Source organism: Haliotis rufescens, unplaced genomic scaffold (genome assembly GCF_023055435.1).
Source record: "Haliotis rufescens isolate VD_foot unplaced genomic scaffold, xgHalRufe1.0.p SCAF_2, whole genome shotgun sequence".
In the NCBI taxonomy this organism is placed as follows: Eukaryota; Metazoa; Mollusca; class Gastropoda; order Lepetellida; family Haliotidae; genus Haliotis; species Haliotis rufescens.
In genome coordinates this window covers 49,590,699-49,615,054 of record NW_025963890.1, presented here as the reverse complement: position 1 = coordinate 49,615,054, position 24,356 = coordinate 49,590,699, and the positions used below count along the sequence as shown (strand labels likewise).

At 40.1% G+C, this 24,356-nt stretch overlaps 1 protein-coding gene across 2 annotated transcripts in view; it reads left to right on the top strand.

The window, feature by feature from the left end:
• Positions 1-2,659: 2,659 nt before the first annotated feature.
• LOC124146299 overlaps positions 2,660-24,356 on the top strand; it is a 62,846-nt gene continuing 41,149 nt past the window's right edge. Inside the window, exon 1 of one of the 2 annotated variants that reach the window (XM_048400093.1) lies at positions 2,660-2,870. The gene's annotated coding sequence lies outside the window, so the exon portion shown is untranslated. Of the gene's footprint in view, positions 2,871-8,727; positions 9,151-24,356 lie in introns of those variants that run through there. The other variant, XM_046516535.2, reaches the window with a different exon arrangement.

Here is a 24,356-nt window from a genome sequence, read left to right as displayed (position 1 = left end):
CATTGATGACGTGTTTACCTTTGTTTATCAATTGTTGATATCATGGAGACCCGATTGTTGATATAATGCAGTCATGATTGTTGGCGTAATCCAGACCTGAATGTCGACGTATTGCAGACCTCAATGTTGACGTTATGCAGACCTGAATGTCGACGTATTGCGGACCTCAATGTTGACGTTATGCAGACCTTGATGGTGACATAATGTAGACCTCAATAGTGACGTAATCTAGACTCCAATGGTGACGTAATATAGACCTCACTTTTGACGTGGTGTAGACTTCGTTGTTATGATAATATGCGTTCTGGAATTACACTCGGTGCATGCTAATGTTGACCTATTTTTTGACGTAGAGTATATCTCATTGTTGACATAATGTACACCTCATTTTAGACGTACAATCTAAAATCATGTAACAGCAGCTCAATGATATAATAGTCCATCACCGTTGATGTCGAAAATGTTCATCCCTTACACCTTTTAGATGAGAAAAAGATTGCAACATGAATATGGATATCATTATGATTTTACAATGGCGTTGGGGAGGCCTAAGATTGCCTACATGAGTACAGTGAGTCCGATGTACCCCAGCTTCCGCCGTTCTGTCGAAGACCAATTCCTACATTCGGCGTAAATCAATACCCGCAAACTCACTCACTCTTCTTTTACACACTCGGGTGGCATAATGCCCTGTTCTGTTCGTGAACCTTTCAGTATCTCAACGTCCACTAATTCTGGCGTTTAGCCATTGTAACGTCACATACACCATGACAAGGGCGATTAGTTTCTTAATTATGTCAATTTCAACATGACGAAATTTTACCCAGGCCAGTAATCGTCATGGTGAAGTAAGGGGTGAGAGAATTGAAGAAAACACGATTCATATACACGTATAATCAATAACACCGCGTTCGTTTCGCTACATTGACACAATCTGTGGAGCCAGTTTCTGTTACCCCTGCTGGAAACAGTGTTTATGTTAATATGTAAAGCCAACAACATGTACATGGTATTACCTTAAAGGGCAAGTTCACACGGAAATGAACCAATTTTTCTTGTACTTTTTCCACATTAAAAGTGTTAACAAAGAAGTGTCATAGACAAAAATATAAAAACATATTTAATTAACATATTTTTTGCATTAAAACGATTTATATTTTTCACATTTACCAAGTGTTCTATTTCCATAACAAAAACACCATGGCTTATGCCCCTTGCAATATGACGTCATTGGTGCCAATTGATAAACATTATGACGTCATCATGCTTTGTTAGAGCCGCTTCACGTGGTGTAGGTACAGTTTTGTGATTCTAGCGTCTCAGATGCCAGCCAGAATTGTGTTATGCTGAGTCACCACTGCGCCGGAGTGTGTCGTAGACCATGTTGTTTTACCGCAAACTGGTCCCTTATATCTTTTGCGTTGAGAATAGACAGGGACCCAGTTGAATTGGCACCAATTACGTCATAATCTAAGGGGGATAACTCAGGCCTATTTCGCTCGTAAAACGAAGGCCTCATAACGGCATATCATTTTAACACTATTGTGAGCTTCCTACTTTCACTGTGAAAAAAATAAGTGTATATTTTCAAACACAGATACTAACTAATTCTAAAATTGCGTTTTGTTTAGAAAAAGAAAGAAAGTGATTTTTGCGTGTACACTTCCCCTTTAAGACAGTTACGTTACGGCGAATACAGTATGATAATGAGAAACACAATGGTGGTATATTGTCATACCCTTCTTTGATGCGGTTTTGAAAGTCATCACGTCTGGAATTATTCCTTTTCAGCCTTGGATTTGCATAGAATTCCAGCGCTGAATAAGATTTTCTCTAGTGTCGCCATGCTTTATAAGCCAAATATTCAATATAGATTGTGTAACCATGTCTCCTGTAAGTATATCCAATAAGGAAGAGACTTTATGGATGTCAACTTCTTCCAACTGATGAATCAGTAAGTATATACTAACTCCGAAACGTTGTGTTCCTCGTAATAAAGAAGTTGACATCCATTCTCTTCTTTATGTGTATCACCTTTAAATGTCTTTCAAAGAAGGGAAGTATATCATATGTAGATAGTGCACAAATGCTTCCAAAAAGATGCACATGGACGTGTATGCGCTGCACAACAAATATTCAACAGTTAATGATTTACTTAACCAAACAGTATTACCATCTACATGTTCTAACCCTAAGATCAATGTATTGTACTGTGTGTAAGCCCCAAATAGAGTTTCCAATGGCTGTCACTTACGTGGAACCTACACCCCTATGTGTTTAATGAAACCGTTCAAGCCAATTCCTCAAGAGAAAACCCTTGCCACATTTAACTGTTAAAGGTTATGGTGATTCAGATAAAATTCCTTTTTGTAATGCGAAACCTTTCAATTGATTTTTTGAAATGGCATCAAATACGGGTAGGCTTATAACCGTTAGTTGCATAAGAACTGTTTTCATGATAAATTCATACTTCTGAATCCAACTGCCTTCGATTTGATATCGCAATTGGGTATGGCCATATGAAACACCAGAAACTAACACAAGGCTGACTGTCTGTGTTTGACCACGACTTAACAATATATCTTATCGATTATAGTAAATGCCTGAATACATTTCCTTGTGAATATTTCATACAAACTGTTTCCTCCACCAGATCCATTGTACGGACTGACATCGCTACAGTTGACTACCCGACAGTCGCCATTGTTCCTTCTACACTGGATCAGCGGGGATTGGAGAAGAAGAATCTGTGACGTGTTTAAAGTGGCTAGCGACGTTTGTGTATATTGGGTATCTGGTTCTTGTATCCGGAAGAAGGATGAATCTGATGTGTAAATACTGATGCTTGCCTCAGTGTCAATGATGAACAGGTAAGTCAGGTCGTCACGAACTGTCACCGAGTCCCCAAATGGATCTCCCCAGGGGATATCCAAATTGTCGTAATTGTCAGTCGTTTAATCTTTGAATGGGTTTAGGTTTGCTACCGGTAGGGCAGGACATGCTTACCCTTTTCGCGAACGCCTGGTGTCATCACTGATTTTCAGTGGTCCATTCATATAATTTCCACAGCTATTTGTCCTTTACGCCAAGTGGGGTCCGTTTCGACAGAAAATAAATCTAGGCTGGTTATTCTCTTGCATTGACAATTTATATTTACTTCGTCGTTAATGAAAGAATGTGAAGGCGGTCATTTTAAACTCAATTATCCTGGGGGCACGGGTGGCCCAGTCGTCTAAGGCGCCGCGATTCGCTGTGCAGAGTTGCGTCCCTTGGGCACGCCAGAAACCTATGATTGTTGGCTCGAATCCCGGTTCGCCCCGATTATGTTTCTAGGTTTGTCAGCACCATACCCGTCCGTGGGTTTCACCAAAAGTGGTAAACGTCTGAGACCTGCATCACTTCGGGCTTTCCTCCCACATTAAGCTGACACACTGTGATATAACTGGAATACTGTTAAAAGCGGCGTTAAACCCAACTCACTCACTCACTCACGGTTACACCTGGTGTTTCATGAAAACTTATACCGTGTGTAAGGGAATACCGGGGATGTTTTATTGAATGTATGTTATGTTTCAAAATAAGGTTTTCCGTATGGTTACTAAATTTGAAAGCACAAAACATCTTAAGATCCTTACACTGGCTTCCTGTAAAATCACGCATTGAGTATAAAATATCGTGTTTGTCGTACTAGTGTATTAACAGAACAGCTCCACTATACGTGTGTGAGCTGGTGTAACAATATCTACAACAGCGATGTCTTAGATCAAGCTCAAAGAAACTGCCAAATGTCCTAAAATTCATTTCTAAATCTTTTGGTTTTAAATCGTTGTGTTCTGTTGCCTGATGATATTGAATGTTAAATTGTGCTGGAACCCTTTCAACATTCAAATCCCAGTTCAAAACATTCTTTTTTAAAAAAATAATATCTGTGACTTTTGCCTTTGTGTTTGTATGCGCTTTGAGCATGCTCAGCGCTATATGAATATGAATATTATTTTTATATTACTATTATGTGTGAGACTACGGGATATTTGGATGTAGGTGATATTTGTAGGGACACTTGAACTAATTCAGTACATGGACACTGATTCTTGTTAAAGATAGGCATTGTATCTCACGGCTATATACAACAGAAATCTATCAGTCAATCAATTATTGAAATCATTAAGGCTGACCTACAGTAAACATGCATTATGTAGTTCATGTACACGTTATACATACCATTCAGATGGGTATGTTTCGACCACTTAATTGTCTGGTTTGTTTACAGACCGCCGTCGCATGGCAGGATTATTGCTGTGCGGCGTCAGAAAACAAATACTTACGATCTTATGCAAACTGTGTAAGTGGCGGGTTCTACCGGTAGAGTGGGACATGCTTACCCTTTTCGCGAACACCTGGTGGAATCACTGATTCTCAGTGGTCCATTCATATAATTATCACCGCTATTTTCCCATTTACGCCAATGTAATCTGTTTCGTCGGATAATCGAGATAGGTTTTTTGACGTTAACGTTTCCTATTCTGCATTTCATAGCCTGATGTATGTATGGGGATAAACAGTTCAGTGTATTGCTGCTGACAATCGGCCTATATTCACTTGTACATCTTCGGTAATAAATACAGGTAAATATGTCTTCCATAATTCGTCATTTAATGAAAAAGTATAATTGAAATATTTACATTGGAGAAATAAATATTAAATAAATAAATAAATAAATGAATGAATGAATGAATGAATGAATAAATAAATAAATAAATAAATAAATAAATAAATAAATAAATAAATAAATAAATAAATAAATAAATAAATAAATAAATATATTTGAATTATTGATGTTTAAACAATTGATATAAAGGAGCAGATGGAAGATAACATGTGCACAATTTTGTCTTCATACACATAAAAGTTATTTATTCACACTTTTAACGAATCTTTCAATAATTCAATTTTCCGAGAAACGAAACCCAATCACGTGTTCCCTGGTCATCAAATACAATATTATTTCGTAACACTTTCTGGAAAACTATGAAATGACTATTCCCGTAACTCACACACAGATACAATCCGACGGACGTTTATCACGAAGCCTATGAGAAGAGGTGAACTAGCAAATATGAAAATAGTATGTACACACAAGTCGTTACCATGAGTTAACAACGCGCTTGCTTCACACACACTGTACATACTCTCACTGCCATAAAAGCATCGTCAGATATGCGTAGACTCAAGTTAATACACTTTTGAATTCCGTTTCCCTGAGCATTAAGTAATCACTAGTAGAATATCTACCTTCCTTTGTAATATAAATTTTCATAATTGGCTTGAAGCCGACTTCCTCGACTAAATCGACGGACTATGTGGCAACTCATGCATATTGCTGTTTGATATTAACCCTGGCTGCCACAGTATATGCTATTCACCATGGCACCAGTAATGGAGCTTCATAGACGGATCAATGGACGGAACGGCGATGACGTTGTGTGGTCGGTAGAACGCATGATCATAATCACTGTTAATTTCAAACGTAGTATTTTTTCCCCTCTCGATTGCCCAATTTGCTCCAATAGGCTCGAGTCATTATAAAACCGTATAGCGAAGCAATGAACCCGCTGTATTGATCATTAAGTCCAAGTCGTTTTGGTCAATATCATAAAGAATATCATATACCCGTTAATGCATATTTCACAAACGTAAAAGTGTACATTTCTGCCTGTGTATAGAATTACGTGGAGACACGCCAAACGGGTACACTGAACGGGTAATTAGCCATCAGGGGCCTCGAGCTATCCACAGTAAAAACCTTTAGGAAATCGATGTGAGCTCTAGTATTGCTTATTCTTTATTTATACAACAAAATGTCGTGTTTCCGCTAAGTAAGCTGCATCCCCTAGTGTTGGTCGGAAGCCCCTTTTGTTTGGGGCATCATTTCGTGTTATTTGTATATAAAGGTATTCTGGTAGTGCATTGTGAAGTACTATAGTGATACATGACGATATTATGTTGAACATAATTTATAAGTCATTATGTCTTTGGGTGAATCTCTATGGGTTTTTATGAGGGTGTCAGTGAGGTGAGGTGAGGTGAGGTGAGGTGAGGTGAGGTTAAATTGGGTTTAACGTCGCGTCCAAGATTATTGCACTTATATAGCGACGTGCATGCACATGTGTGTGTTTGTGTGGCTGCTTGTACTTGTCCGGACTGATGCCGATGTATAGTGCTAGCTCACTGAGATACCATGCCGCAGTTTAACATGAATACCCCACTCAGACACAGTATATTGACTCCGAGCCGACCAGTCCTTGTTTTAGCCCCTTAATGCCGAGCGCCAGACAGGGTAACAACAAGTACCATCTTTTAACGTCTTTTGGTATGACGCGGCCGGGGATCGAGCCCCGGACCTTCCGCTCTACCACTAGACCACGGAGGCGGTCGAGGGTGTCAGTAGTGTATCATACGTATGTGTACGGGTATCTGTATCCAGGTGCTGTAAGGAATCCACAACACTGATTATGTTCCTCCAAATAATGGAACCCAATCTATAGTTGGTTAGTAACAACTAATTAGTATGATTGTTAACACAGCTCTTACTAGGATGTTTAAGGTGTCCCCATAGTGTTCCAACTGCAAGTTTTCCCAGTGTTTTCCGAGGTTGTTGTCAGAATGCTCCCACACTGTTAAATATGCAAATAATTATATCATAATGGTGATAGCATGGTATTTAGAAATATTTAATGGTCAGAAATATAACGAGGTATTTCAATAATGCAATGCGTGTGTGTGTGCGCGTGCGTGCAGCGTGCGTGCGTGCGTGCGTGCGTGCGTGCGTAGTGGTTGCTTGTACTAATCCGTACTTATGCTGGTTTTATAGCACTAGCTCACTGAGATACAAGGTTTAACATGAATTTTAAAAATTGACTTTCACTGCATAAACGTATGAACCTTCATACATGGTCAACTATTACGGTGTCGGAGCATTGTCAAGGTGGGTCCAGGATACTCAAAGCGGGCTAGGCATGTAACGAGGGCGTTCCAGGGAAATCGCCGAGGATTACCAAAGGGTTCCAAAAGTGCTTCAACCCAAAGAGTTCCCAGAATCTCACCCCAGTGTTCCCAGAGCATTCCCAAGCGTTTCCGAGCGTTACCTCAAACTTGGTGTTGTTTGGGTGTTCCCAGAGCGTTTCCGAGCGTTAACACACTCTTGGTGGTCATGGGATGTTCCCAGAGCGTTCCCAATGATTGCCACACTCTCGGTGTTTCTGGGGTGTTCCAAGAGCGTTCCCGAGCCTTACTAACATCTTGGTGTTTCTGGGGTGTTCCCAGAGCGTTCCCGAGGATTGCCACACTCTCGGTGTTTCTGGGGTGTTCCCAGAGCGTTCCCAAGCCTTACTAACATCTTGGTGTCTCTGGGGTGTTCCCCGAGCGTTCCCAAGCCTTACTAACATCTTGGTGTTTCTGGGGTGTTCCCAGAGCGTTCCCAAGCTTTACTAACATCTTGGTGTTTCTGGGGTGTTCCCAGAGCGTTACCGGGTGTTGCCACACTTTTGGTGTTTCTGGGGTGTTCCCAGAGCGTTCCCAAGCCTTACTAACATACTGGTGTTTCTGGCGTGTTCCCAGAGCGTTCCCGAGTGTTGCCACACTCTTGGTGTTTCTGGGGTGTTCCCAGAGCGTTCCCAAGCCTTACTAACATCTTGGTGGTCATGGGGTGTTCCCAGAGCGTTCCCGAGTGTTGCCACACTCTCGGTGTTTCTGGCGTGTTTCCAGAGCGTTCCCAAGCCTTACTAACATCTTGGTGTTTCTGGGGTGTTCCAAGAGCGTTCCCTATCGTAACCACACTCTCGGTGTTTCTTGGGTGTTCCAACAGTGTTGCCAGGTTGTTTGGTTGGTTGGTTTGTTGTTTAACGCCGCACTCAGCAATATTCCGGCTGTCTGTAAATAATCGAGTCTGGACCAGATAATCCAGTGATTAATATCATGAGCATCGGGATCAATGACATGCATCAACCAAGTCAGCGAGCCTGACCACCCGATCCCGTTAGTCGCCTTTTACGACAAGCATAGTCACCTTTTACGGCAAGCATTGGTTGCTGAAGACCTTTTCTACCCCGGAATCTTCACGGGTCCAGTGTTGCCAGGGGTTTCCTGAGCGCTCCCAGAGTGTCCCCAGAGTGTCCTTTAAGTGCTCCATTATGCACACAAAGAGACTGGTGCCACCACAACGGGAAGGCTTCGTGCCACCACTACGGGAAGGCTTCCCGCCATGTTTGAGGCCCAGTCAAAGGTATTCGCGCTTAATGTTTTCAATCCCGGCAAAGAGAGAGTCGCCTGGATTATTGCCCTGGCATCTCGTCTGCGGACCTACGTGTGTTTCATCAGCCGCCATTCATTAGTGTTGGAGGTGGACTTGTGATAAAGGTGTTCCTAACCCCAACGTCGACCTCATGCAGTCTATGCCGATGTCCTTCCCATCTCACAGCTGTCACCAACTTGCAGTATGTCAGCTTGAAAACACTGCCGTTGATTGAGGAAGCCCGTGATTAGAAAAAACCCTCATCACCTTGGTTACGTAAGATTTTCCCTGCCATTTTCAAGCATTTGTGCCTGGGCTGAATGCCGCCCAAAGATGTCGTCTGTCCACTCCGGAGGCACTTCCGGGTAACTAGTGTAGCATTGATATAAACTACCGTCCTTCTGTCCTCGATCGCTCTCCCTTACTTCCGATACATTCCGCTTTGTGTCGAGAAACCCGGTGACAACGTGTTGACGTCGCACTGCTGTTTTGTTGTTTCTGGAGAGTATTTACTGTGGGGAGTGATCCTTGTCCCCAGCCCCCTGCCCCTCCAACCGCCCCTCCCCCGCCCCTTCTGTCAATATTAGTCAGCTTTAGTCAAGTCCGTGGCGGCCAGCCGCACTAGAGATCACGTGCATACTGGGTATGTTGATCGATGCCGACAGCAGAAGGTGAGGCGGTAGTGGTACCGGTGTGTTGCAGCGGAGGGATACTGATGGTGATGCCAGCTTCACTATGGACGGTAGCATCGCAGGCCTTTACTCGGATCACCGCTACTCCAGGAAAAAACAACAGCGGATTACCAGTTCTATAATGTGTGACGTTGGGTGTACTTTTCGCATCGTTAGAACAATGCACAGGTATTTATACTCATTCCATGACATGTTTGTTTTTTTCAAAATATATGATTTATTTTTTTTAAATATCTGATTTGTTTTATTACAAGAATTGAAAAAATGATTATGTAAACTAACTGCAACTTGAACATCATATCTATGCATCCCAGCGTTGCATACAATACTGGCAGTCGAACAGCTCCAGTGGCGTGAAGTGATTATATCTTCTGCAGTGCACTGTTTATAACAACATTCCGTACATTCTTCTAGCATTCATGATTTAACTAATACTACCGACAGAAAATTAAACTTTAAATTAACCCGAGAGCGTATTGATCAGTTGAAATGAAACGCTTTGTTGTCTGAACCTCAGTGTCGATTTTACGCGCAGGAAAACCTACATACACTGTCTATGTAACTAATTACTATGAGTATATAGTATCAAATTTCCATCAGCCTTAATTATTCTATACACGCTACATAGCCTGGTCGATGTCCTCTCCCCCGGCTCTGAGCTACCTGCCCATCATCAACCACAGCAAACCACTACAAAAACCTTTCAAATTAAATAATAATCAATACCATCAAAGCGATTAAGTTGATGCCAATTAGGTGTCTTTTATTTGAAATTTGCAGCTTTAAACATATGTAACATAACATCCATCATTAAGTATGTCCGATGTTGTATTTAAGTCTCATTAAGCCATGTGGAGCTGAAAATTCATCGATTAATTCTTTCAGGAAGCAAAGTCTAACATGGGAGTCCATGTATCATAGCCTTTTTATGTAAACACAAGTGTACATGAAAGTGATGAGTTTCGACACGACTTTTTACACAAAAACAAATAAGTTCATTCCGTTCATAGTCCGTACTGCTGAACCAAATACAGTGACCACTTAGTGTGTCTTCCGTCAGAATACATCAATGATATTAAACCTGTTTTAGGTGATGGTATAGGGTCGTTGAGTAACCATTTATGGTTAATACAATTATGAGCTGAAGGAAGGATGGACTATTAAGCTTAACGGAATTAGAAACAAAACTTGAATGTGTATAGTGATGTCATATATATAGACACGTATTGTGTACTATAGCCCAAGCATAAGCTAAACGGATTTAGAACAAAACTTGTGTTCGTCCACAAAAGTGAAATGTTTACTTAAAGTGTATAGTGATGTCATATATATAGACACGTATTGTGTTCTATAGCCCCAGCACAAGCTAAACGGATTTAGAACAAAACTTGTGTTCGTCCACAAAAGTGAAATGTTTACTTAAAGTGTATAGTGATGTCATATATTATAGACACGTATTGTGTACTATAGCCCAAGCATAAGCTAAACGGATTTAGAACAAAACTTGCATTTGCCTACAACAGTGAAATGTTTACTTTAAGTGTATAGTGATGTCATATATTATAGACACGTATTGTGTACTATAGCCCAAGCATAAGCTAAACGGATTTAGAACAAAACTTGTGTTCGTCCACAACAGTGAAATGTTTACTTAAAGTGTATAGTGATGTCATATATATAGAAACGTATTGTGTACTTACTATAGCCCCAGCACAAGTTAAACGGATTTAGAACAAAATTTGTGGTCGCCTACAACAGTGAAATGTTTACTTTAAGTGTATAGCGATGTCATAAATATAGAAACGTATTGTGTACTTACTATAGCCCCAGCACAAGCTAAACGGATTTAGAACAAAACTTGTGTTCGTCCACAACAGTGAAATGTTTACTTAAAGTGTATAGTGATGTCATATATATAGAAACGTATTGTGTACTTACTATAGCCCCAGCACAAGCTAAACGGATTTAGAACAAAACTTGTGTTCGTCCACAACAGTGAAATGTTTACTTAAAGTGTATAGTGATGTCATATATATAGAAACGTATTGTGTACTTACTATAGCCCCAGCACAAGCTAAACGGATTTAGAACAAAACTTGTGTTCGTCCACAACAGTGAAATGTTTACTTAAAGTGTATAGTGATGTCATATATATAGAAACGTATTGTGTACTTACTATAGCCCCAGCACAAGTTAAACGGATTTAGAACAAAATTTGTGGTCGCCTACAACAGTGAAATGTTTACTTTAAGTGTATAGCGATGTCATAAATATAGAAACGTATTGTGTACTTCCTATAGCCCCAGCACAAGCTAAACGGATTTAGAACAAAACTTGTGTTCGTCCACAACAGTGAAATGTTTACTTAAAGTGTATAGTGATGTCATATATATAGAAACGTATTGTGTACTTACTATAGCCCCAGCACAAGCTAAACGGATTTAGAACAAAACTTGTGTTCGTCCACAACAGTGAAATGTTTACTTAAAGTGTATAGTGATGTCATATATATAGAAACGTATTGTGTACTTACTATAGCCCCAGCACAAGTTAAACGGATTTAGAACAAAATTTGTGGTCGCCTACAACAGTGAAATGTTTACTTTAAGTGTATAGCGATGTCATAAATATAGAAACGTATTGTGTACTTACTATAGCCCCAGCACAAGCTAAACGGATTTAGAACAAAACTTGTGTTCGTCCACAACAGTGAAATGTTTACTTAAAGTGTATAGTGATGTCATATATATAGAAACGTATTGTGTACTTACTATAGCCCCAGCACAAGCTAAACGGATTTAGAACAAAACTTGTGTTCGTCCACAACAGTGAAATGTTTACTTAAAGTGTATAGTGATGTCATATATATAGAAACGTATTGTGTACTTACTATAGCCCCAGCACAAGCTAAACGGATTTAGAACAAAACTTGTGTTCGTCCACAACAGTGAAATGTTTACTTAAAGTGTATAGTGATGTCATATATATAGAAACGTATTGTGTACTTACTATAGCCCCAGCACAAGTTAAACGGATTTAGAACAAAATTTGTGGTCGCCTACAACAGTGAAATGTTTACTTTAAGTGTATAGCGATGTCATAAATATAGAAACGTATTGTGTACTTACTATAGCCCCAGCACAAGCTAAACGGATTTAGAACAAAACTTGTGTTCGTCCACAACAGTGAAATGTTTACTTAAAGTGTATAGTGATGTCATATATATAGAAACGTATTGTGTACTTACTATAGCCCCAGCACAAGCTAAACGGATTTAGAACAAAACTTGTGTTCGTCCACAACAGTGAAATGTTTACTTAAAGTGTATAGTGATGTCATATATATAGAAACGTATTGTGTACTTACTATAGCCCCAGCACAAGCTAAACGGATTTAGAACAAAACTTGTGGTCGCCTACAACAGTGAAATGTTTACTTTAAGTGTATAGCGATGTCATAAATATAGAAACGTATTGTGTACTTACTATAGCCCCTGCACAAGCTAAACGGATTTAGAACAAAACTTGTGTTCGTCCACAACAGTGAAATGTTTACTTAAAGTGTATAGTGATGTCATATATATAGAAACGTATTGTGTACTTACTATAGCCCCAGCACAAGCTAAACGGATTTAGAACAAAACTTGTGGTCGCCTACAACAGTGAAATGTTTACTTTAAGTGTATAGCGATGTCATAAATATAGAAACGTATTGTGTACTTACTATAGCCCCAGCACAAGCTAAACGGATTTAGATCAAAACTTGTGTTCGTCCACAACAGTGAAATGTTTACTTAAAGTGTATAGCGATGTCATAAATATAGAAACGTATTGTGTACTTACTATAGCCCCAGCACAAGCTAAACGGATTTAGAACAAAACTTGTGTTCGTCCACAACAGTGAAATGTTTACTTAATGTGTAAAGTAAGGTCATATATATAGACACGTATTGTGTACTATAGCCCTAGCACAAGCTGAACGAAAACAAAACATGCGTTCGTCCACAACAGTGGAATGTTTACTTCATATGTATAGTGATGTAATATATATAGACACGTATTGTGTACTATAGCCCCAGCACTAGCTAAACGAAAACAAAATTTGTGTTCGTCCACAACAGTGAAATGTTTACTTCATCTGTATAGTGATGTCATATGTATGGAAACGTATTGTGTACTATAGCCCTCGCACAACAAAAGACATAGAGGAAGCTTCTTGTAGCCTTATGTCTCAACAGGGACGTAGAGGATTAAGGCAATGTGTACTATGAGACGTTAGACTGTGTGTTTGTACGTGGCACACCTGTGGTATGCAGTTTACCTCGCTTTCAGCAATATCCAAACCATATCGCAACCATGATACTGTGTCCCCATGTGGGAATCGAACCAGGTATTCAGCGTGTTTGAGCGAACGCCTTCACAACTTGACTACCCTAGAAAGAGGGGTGGGTATAACGTTAAAGGATGTGTGAGACTACACAATCATGTATCCTCGTCTTGCTCAGGCGAATATATATATTCTGGGTATTAGTACCAATTAGGGTATCCTTGAAAATCACATTCGGGAAACCGGTTGAGTAAATTATACAGCTCATCTTTGGACTTTTGTAGCACGTATATAGCTAGGGCTATATATATATTTGACACATTTATAAATGATATTTTATTGATACTTTCAAATCAAAAGTAAATAGCCTCAAATTATGGAATTATTTTAAACAATTATATGTGTCGTACGCCTGCCCTACACAATGTCATGCGTCTTACTGTGACGACACAATGTAAGATTGCACTATGGCGTCATACTATGTTAGAGTGCGTTGTTATTTTTGCTTTTGTTTATCGTTGTAAATAACAGCGTTGTAATAACATTTTGAGTGAACAATCAGTGGCCGGGAAGTAATGTTGACATGTTGGTGTTCACCTGCGGCTGTTGGCATATCACCGTTTCTCAGGGTCCGCCTGACATTCACCATCGTCTTTGAAGTGACATATGTTAATATGGGCATGGACAACATGAAAGTAGGGAATACTCTTTAGACTTCACAGGCAATTCAAAGGTCATGGTCGCTGAGTGATGCGGTTTGCGCAGTGATACAGAACACGGTGTTCATCTCTCCAGATCTGTCATTACCTGTGTAATACTCCGCGACAAATACCAGAGGGGACGCCATCTCCATAGATCTATCATAATCCGTGTAAAACATGTACCACAAATACCAGAGGGGACGCCACCTCTCCACATCTATCATAATCCGTGTGGAACATGTACCACAAATACCAGAGGAGACGCCATCTCTCCAGATCTATCATAATCCGTGTAGAAATGTAACAAAAAATAACAGAGGGGACGCCATTTCTCCAGATCTCTCATAATCCGTATAAAATGTAACAAAAAATACCAGAGGAGACGCCATCTCTCCAGATCTCTCATAATCCATGTAGAAATGTAACAAAAAATACCAGAGGGGACGCCATTTCTCCAGATCTATCATAATCCGTGTAGAAATGTAACAAAATATACCAGAGGGGACGCCATTTCTCCAGATCTATCATAATCCGTGTAGAAATGTAACACAAAATACCAGAGGGGACGCCATTTCTCCAGACCTCTCATAATCCGTGTAGAAATGTAACAAAAAATACCAGAGGAGACGCCATCTCTCCAGATCTCTCATAATCCGTTTAGAAATGTAACAAAAAATACCAGAGGAGACGCCATTTCTCCAGATCTATCATAATCCGGGTGGAACATGTACCACAAATACCAGAGGGGACGCCATTTCTCCAGATCTATCATAATCCGTGTGGAACATGTACCACAAATACCAGAGGGGACGCCATCTCTCCAGATCGCTCATAATCCGTGTAGAAATATAACAAAAAATACCAGAGGGGACGCCATTTCTCCAGATCTATCATAATCCGGGTGGAACATGTACCACAAATACCAGAGGGGACGCCACCTCTCCAGATCTATCATAATCCGTGTGAAACATGTACCACAAATATCAGAGGGGACGCCACCTCTCCAGATCTATCATAATCCGTGTAGAACATGTACCACAAATACCAGAGGAGACGCCATTTCTCCAGATCGCTCATAATCCGTGTGAACATGTACCACGAATACCAGAGGGGACGCCACCTCTCCAGATCTATCATAATCCGTGAAGAACATGTACCACAAATACCAGAGGGGACGCCATTTCTCCAGATCTATCATAATCCGTGTGGAACATGTACCACAAATACCAGAGGGGACGCCATCTCTCCAGATCTATCATATTCCGCGTGGAACATGTACCACAAATACCAGAGGGGACGCCATTTCTCCAGATCTATCATAATTCTTGTAGAACACAAAAAGGGATGGCTTTAGGTTAAACCACTTCCCGAGAAGTTTATACATGATTTGTTCTATTCGCTCCAGAATCCAAAAGTTGTTTTGTTTTTCGTTTTTGAGCCGGAACATCATCTATGTCAGATTGTCTTTCATAATGGGTGTAGATTTACCACTGACTATGTGAGATATCAATATATGTTTATGATGTCATTGGCTGTGTAGACTTACCAATATTGGTTAATGATGCCACTGTTAGAGGCAAGGTACCAATATATGCTAATGATGTTACTGATTGTGTTAAGATACGAACATGCGCCAATAATATCAGTGACAGTGTCGAGAAAAACAATATATGCTGATGACATCATTGACTGTCGAGATGCCATTATATTTTAATGATGTCACTGACTGTGTCCAGATACCAACATACACCACTGATATCAGTTACTGTATATAGGGTTACTAATAGACATTAGTGGGCGAGTGAGTATGGTTTTAGTAATATTCTATCAATATCAATGGCAGGGGACACCAGAAATGGGCTTCACACATTGTACCCATGTGGAAAATCGAACCCGGGTCCCCCGATTTACCGCTCGGCTATCCCACCGCTGCTATGATACGTGAATGATACACCAGAATGTGAATAGATGAGAATAGATGTGAATAGATGAGAATATATTTGAATGGTATCACTGGCCGTAGATATACTAACATCCAGAGCTGATATAACTGGCTGTGTTCAGATATAAATGTATCTTTATGATATCGCTGTCTGTATCACACGGACATATTGTCATGACATCACTGTAGAGATACTAACAGACCATGATATATCGACAAGCCATTTTGAAATACATCACTGAATGTAGAGATATTCCAAACCATCGTCGTCACGTCAGCGACCGTCATATCGAAGTATCTATATCAACGTATTATAATATCACTGTCTTTGTAGACATGTCAATATATGTTGTTTGTTTGTTTGTTTGTTTCTTGTTAAACGCCGCACTCAGTAATATTCCATCTATATACGGTTTGTATATAATCGAGTCTGGACCCTACAATCCAGTGATTGACATCATGAGCATCGACCTACGCAATTGGGATACGATGACATGCATCAACCAAGTCACAAGCCTGACTACCGATCCGTTAGTCGCCTCTCACGACAAGCATAGTCGTCCCTTAAGACAAGCATGGGTTGCTGAAGACTATTCTTACCGGGATCTTCACGGGTACAATATATGTTGATAACACTCCCCAACGGAGGAGTTTCCAAAGTATCGTGATGATACCTAGATAAGGTTATTGAGCAGATCAGATTTGTTGTCTTGATGAATGATTGGCCTGTGATGTATCAGTGATACCCTTGCTCGTGAGTTTCACCGAAGTGAGAAACGTCCGAGACCTGATTACTTCGGGGTTTCTTCCCACATTAAGCTGAAAAGCGGCGTTAAATGAAACTCACTCACTCATAAATAGTTTAACGCCACATCGACAGTATTCCAGCCAAATAGTGACAAAGAGACAGGTATCAGAAATACAGACTAGGTGAGATGAAATGGGGTTTAACGTCGCGTCCAAGACTATTGCACTTATATAGCGACGTGCATGTACGTGTGTGTGTTTGTGCTGCTTGTACTAGTCCGGACTGATGCCGATTTATAGTGCTAGCTCACTGAGATACCATGCCGCAGTTTGAATGCCGCACATGAATACCCCACTCAGACACAGTATACTGACTCCGAGCCGACCAGTCCTTGTTTTAGCCCCTTAATGCCGAGCGCCAGACAGGGTAACAACAAGTACCATCTTTTAAATCTTTTGGTATGACGCGGCCGGTGATCGAACCCCGGACCTTCCGCTCTCCGGGCGGACGCTCTACCACTAGACCACGGAGGCGGTCGAAATACAGACTAAGTTCCATGATATACGAACTTTTCTCAGGAAGGTTAGATGAGTACTGGAAAACATAGGACGTTAGAATGTGGTTAAGTACAACCGTCGGAATACTTTCCAGCTACTCAAGCGTGTATAATAACCTGAACCTATGAAAGTATGAGTGTATGATTCGTAAGCCAATTACAAGAATGATTAATACTTCCACGGTGTTCGAGTTTTACCATATTGATCGTATTGAATAACTCATGTTTTTTAAAAACATATTTTATTGTCCAAAAAGACAAAGGGGCTGGGTACAAGTGCACACTTATAATAATTATAGGTGTGGTCATAATCAGAACCATTGTTGTAATAGCGACGTTAAGAATGGTAATGTAGACTATGGAAACTCGGAGCTATGTGAGAACATCTTCAGTGACACAGGTAGCAGACAGATGGACGGTGCGGAGAAGAGTACTTTGTCACAAAAAGACCATTAGTGTGTAAAGGAAGTGATATTGGATGACAACACACAGATAGTAGGTCAAGGAAACACGATCGGATATGTAGCACCTGGGAACGGCTGTTCGATCTCTGTTGACACACCTTGGTAATCAATGTTGCACGTGTGATACTTGGAGAAATGCAACAGTGCACCTGTGCGTGCCCACGAACTGCGGCATGTGGTGTGAGTGTTACATTTGCTTTTTACAGTCTTCTCGTCACGTGATAGGAACGCCAGAAATCAGTTATCAGATATGAACGAGGTCTTAGTGTATCGGAATAAATAGCTACTTGGGCGTGTTTGTGTTCAAACGGAGAGAGTAAAAGAATTGATTAAAAAACGTTGCAAAATATTGAAAAAAGTTTTACTCTTTGTACCCATTAGATCATTGAGATTCTTGGTGGAACATCGGTTCCTAAACCATACTGGTTTACTTATTGATATAATGTTCAACATAGAGCATATATAGTAACAGTGGGGGGTATCTATCTACCATATAGTATATCGAGCCACCATAAAGTATATCTAAACACCATAGATTATATCTAGTCACCATAGAGTATACCTAGACACCATAGAGTATATCTAAACATCATCGAGTATATCTAGACACCATAGAGTATACCTAGACACCATAGAGTATAACTAGACACCATAGAGTATACCTAGACACCATAGAGTATATCTAGAAATCAAAGAGTATACCTAGACACCATAGAGTATACCTAGACACCATAGATTATACCTAGACACCAAAGAGAATATCTAGTCATCATAGAATATATCTAAACACCATAGAGTATACCTAGACACCATAGAGTATACCTAGACATCATAGAGTATATCTAGTCATCATAGAGTATATCTAGACACCATAGAGTATACCTAGACACCATATAGTATACCTAGACACCATAGATTATACCTAGACACCATAGAGAATATCTAGTCATCATAGAATATATCTAAACACCATAGAGTATACCTAGACACCATAGAGTATACCTAGACACCATAGAGTATATCTAGTCATCATAGAGTATATCTAAACACCATAGAGTATATCTAGACACCATAGAGTATACCTAGACACCATAGAGTATATTCTGTCTGCATAGAGTATATCTAGACACCATGGAGTATGCCTGGACACCATAGAGTATACCTAGACACCATAGAGTATATCTAGACACCATAGAGTATACCTGACACCACAGAGTATACCTAGACACCATAGAGTATATCTAGACACCATAGAGTATACCTAGTCACCCATGTGTCTATCAAGAGCATATGTAGTTGTCCTAGTGCATATATTTCCAACAAAGCACATCTAGTATCTGTCATAAAACATCTATTCAACATAGAGCATATCCTTTCAACAAAGAGCATGTCTATTCAACAAAGAGCACATATAGTTGTCCTAAAGCATATGTTTTCAGCAAAGATTATATCCAGGCACCATAGAGATTATCTATCCTTTCAACAAAGAGCATGTCTATTCAACAAAGAGCACATATAGTTGTCCTAAAGCATATGTTTTCAGCAAAGATTATATCCAGGCACCATAGAGATTATCTATTCAACAAAGAGCACATATAGTTGTCCTAGAGCATATCTTTTCAACAAAGAACATATCTGGTCTTCATCCAGCATATCTAGCAAGCGCACAGAATGTCTAGAGATCATTGGATATTATTTTGTCACTGTAGAGCTTATTGAGTAAATATGGTCAGACAAGAGGATGTCTAGTCACTCTAGCATATAGTCAGTCAGCATATGTTTAATCTAGTCGTGATCATTTAGTGTTCTGGATTAGAAAACCACCTCAAATCAACAAAGGGCAAATTAACTTCCGAAAGGCGATCGTCATTGATCTAAGTGATCTGTAAATAACAGCATTACCTATTATCTGTGCTCAACATGCGTGGACACTACTGTGCTGATTGAGGGGGCGTTTGTTTTGAACAGTACTGTACAGACACGACCCCACTTACTGTCTATTGATCGTGATCAACATACAGTGTGTTGGTCAGTTACACACGTGTATTTACAGGAAATAACCACACAGAGGATACATGTTTCTCATAACCATGGTTTCCACTGTTCATCTTCTAATGTTAATTCCAAGCCCTGTCATTATATATTAAGTGACTCAGTGATTAACCCATATTTCACCATGCCATATGTTCATAGCCTCAGGGATGCTACCATTATTATACACTGGCATGTTTAATAACACGCTGGATAAATACTTATAATTAATTCACTGTGTAAGTTGCCAACTGTTACGTGTTGGTTTACATTAGTTATCCGACCGTTAAGTACGTCTGGCGAGCCATGTCTCTCTGTGTCACAGTCACCTACAGGCTCGAAGCTCAATAGTAATATTCGTCAGTGTGAAAGTAATAATTGTAAATCGATCCTTTAGCTGTAAAGGTACAAGTGAAATAAATGTTTTATGGTCCTCTATTCCAGTAATTGTCTACTACAACGTTATTTGCCAATTGTTAGTGTAGTGAGTAGGTTTTTGGAGTTAATACCTGGGTAAAGTCTACCACAACGTTATTTGTCATTGTTAGCGGAAGTCCGTAGCTGTTCGAAGTTTATACCAGGATGGCTAGCTATATCCATTACATTACTTGCCTCGATGGCGGTAGTAAGGGTATGTCAGGAGGTGTATACTGGGCATAGCCTTCTACGTTATTTGTCATTGTTAGCGGAAGTCCGTATGTGTTCGGAGTTTATACCAGGATGGCTAGCTATATCCATTACATTACTTGCCTTGATGGCGGTAGTAAGGGTATGTCAGGAGGTGTATACTGGGCATAGCCTTCTACGTTATTTGTCATTGTTAGCGGAAGTCCGTATGTGTTCGGAGTTTATACCAGGATGGCTAGCTATATCCATTACATTACTTGCCTTGATGGCGGTAGTAAGGGTATGTCAGGAGGTGTATACTGGGCATAGCCTTCTACGTTATTTGTCATTGTTAGCGGAAGTCCGTATGTGTTCGGAGTTTATACCAGGATGGCTAGCTATATCCATTACATTACTTGCCTTGATGGCGGTAGTAAGGGTATGTCAGGAGGTGTATACTGGGCATAGCCTTCTACGTTATTTGTCATTGTTAGCGGAAGTCCGTATGTGTTCGGAGTTTATACCAGGATGGCTAGCTATATCCATTACATTACTTGCCTTGATGGCGGTAGTAAGGGTATGTCAGGAGGTGTATACTGGGCATAGCCTTCTACGTTATTTGTCATTGTTAGCGGAAGTCCGTATGTGTTCGGAGTTTATACCAGGATGGCTAGCTATATCCATTACAGTACCTGCCTTGATGGCGGTAGTAAGGGTATGTCAGGAGGTGTATACTGGGCATAGCCTTCTACGTCATTTGTCATTGTTAGCGGAAGTCCGTATGTGTTCGGAGTTTATACCTGGATGGCTGGATATAGTCCACCACAACATTACTTGCCTTGATGGCGATATTATGGAGGTGTCAGGAGTTTATACCCGGGTATAGTCTACTATAAAATTTTGTGTCTGATTGCGTTTGTGAGTAGGTGTTAGGAGTTTATGCCCGGGCACATGTCTAGCAGAAAATATACACATAGCTATAGGGTCTGGCAGTGTTTATAGTTGGAAAGTTCTTGAACAAATACCGACTACTTGAAACCGGATGTAGTTTGATAACATAAATGCAATCGAATATTTTCCACCCAGCCTCTGCTTTTGTATATTTGAATATTCCGTTTCCTCAGATTTGATAACAATGGAGGACCATTTTTAATTTTCGAATGAATAAACAAATCTTAATGTTTATTATTTGTGCTGTTTAAATATCCTCGTATGTTTATCGTTGTAATCAAGTCTTTAGACTCATTAAGGCGGGAAGTCAAACAAAGGCTGCGTGTCAGGCTTTCTCTGTCTCCAATACAAATAGTACTCTTTCTCAAGTAAATAACCATTAGGCGTTTAAGTCAGAGAGAAGCGGATCGATGTGTTTGCATACACATTGCTATGTAGTCAGCATGTTCATGCGCTGCTATGTTTCGCGGTAGTAATAAAGCCATTATCATTGAAACTGTTCATTTAAGTACAAAAATAACTATATAGGCCCCTTTTGAGAACCATCCGGCCATGCCTGAGCTCTAACGGTCGTATGATCCGACACTTTATACTCGTTACTCGAACCGACGCACGCTGTATATCAAACCAACATAGATTTAAGCGCATCTTTGTCCATTGCCCGCAGACATGGTTACAGCAGTAACGGCCTTTACACCATGACGTCAACTACATTGACGTCGCCTACAAATTGATTGACATACAGAGGCCGCTATTTCTGTCATGTATGTAGTTGAACACTATACAGCAATTGCCTGTGTCACCATCGGCTGATGGAACCCGGATGTTCCGCATGTGCCCGTTGCTGCAAGCCAATGTGGAAGGTTGATGTTTCGGCAACAATGTCAGAAGCTGTATTGCAATGAATGAGTGAGTGAATGATATGTTACACTGTAGTCATTATACCCTCTATTATGTTATAAATATACTATATTCCAGTTGCAGTACGGTTGTAGGTAGCGTGTAGGTAAAGTGTTCGACTTACACACCAATGGCCTTGGTCTGATACCAAAATGGTTACAAAGTGAACAGCCCTTTCTGGCGGCCCCAGTCATGGTTGTGCTTGGATATTGTTTAACGCGATGTAAAGCCATACTCACACACTCATTCGATTGATCAAGCTGTAGTCAATTAGCCTGGCCCCCCTTCCACAAAGCCATCTTAGCGCTACGAGTATTGAAAGCCAACGTTAAAGTGTTGGAGTAATGGTCATCTTAGCGCAACGAGTATTGTAAGCCTATGTTAAAGCGTTGGAGTTACGGTCATCTTAGTGCTACGAGTATTGTAAGCCTATTTGAAAGTGTTGGAGTTACGGTCATCTTAGCTACAAGTATTGTAAGCCTATGTTAAAGTGTTGGAGTTTCGGCCATCTTAGCTACAAGTATTGTAAGCCAATTTGAAAGTGTTGGAGTTACGGTCATCTAAGTGCTACGAGTATTGTAAGCCTATGCTACAGTGTTGGAGTTTCGGCCATCTTAGCTAAAGTATTGTAAGCCTATTTGAAAGTGTTGGAGTTACGGTCATCTTAGCTACAAGTATTGTAAGCCTATGTTAAAGTGTTGGAGTTGCAAACATCTTAGCTACAAGTATTGTAAGCCTATGTTAAAGTGTTGGAGTTGCGATCATCTTAGCTACAAGTATTGTAAGCCTATGTTAAAGCGTTGGAGATACGGTCATCTTAGCTACGAGTATTGTAAGCCTATGCTACAGTGTTGGATTTTCAGCCATCTTAGCTACAAGTATTGTAAGCCTATTTTAAAGTGTTGGAGTTACGGTCATCTTAGCTACAAGTATTGTAAGCCTATGTTAAAGTGTTGGAATTGCAATCATCTTAGCTACAAGTATTTTAAGCCTATGTTAAAGTGTTGGAGTTGCGATCATCTTAGCTACAAGTATTGTAAGCCTATGTTAAAGTGTTGGAGTTGCGATCATCTTAGCTACAAGTATTGTAAGCCTATGTTAAAGTGTTGGAGTTACGGTCATCTTAGCAACAAGTATTGTAAGCCTATGTTAAAGTGTTGGAGTTACGGTCATCTTAGTGCTACGAGTATTGTAAGCCTATGTTAAAGTGTTGGAGTTACGGTCATCTTAGCTACAAGTATTGTAAGCCTATGTTAAAGTGTTGGAGTTGCGATCATTTTAGCTACAAGTATTGTAAGCCAATGTTAAAGCGTTGGGGTTACGCTCATCTTAGCTACAAGTATTGTAAGCCTATGTTAAAGTGTTGGAGTTGCGATCATCTTAGCTACAAGTATTGTAAGCCTATGTTAAAGTGTTGGAGTTGCGATCATCTTAGCTACAAGTATTGTAAGCCTATTTTAAAATTTGGGTTACGCTCATCTTAGCTACAAGTATTGTAAGCCTATGTAAACGTGTTGGAGTTACGGCCATCTTACCTTATCTTATATTGCTTTGTGGAAAGGGGCCCGTTTCAGACTTCCTTAATACCGACTTACGACGGTCGTGCCGCTAGGATCATAGTGCGAAAACGGGTCGAAAGTCAAATCTTACAGGGTATGAGCCTCTAATCTCGGTAAGTAGTGTTTCAACTGTCATAAACTTCACTCACGAGCTACCAGTATGGGTATCATCCAATCTCAGTTCCCCTCAATGAGAGATGCTAGGGTCATTAGTTACCGATGTGTGCTAAGTATCTCCCTGTGTTTATTCAGGTACACAATGTTTATGTGATGAACAGATAAACAGGGTTGTACGGTAATCTGGAAACAAAACATTGATCACAACAGACATATTTTTGAATTCTCCTGTTTACACGAACTGGCCAGATGGTAGGTTGGTTCACTGATGGTCCGTGACTTTATGAACATATTAGATTATTTTTGGTCTGTTAAGATGTGGTAATAATGTTGCTCAATGATTTCGGCGCCGAGGCAATAAACACTGGTGAGATTCCTTGCATATTCCACCTGGAAGGATAAACACTTCAACATCTAACAGGTCATAACACAGGTACATGTATGTGCCAAGATATATAACCTGATACTCTTAC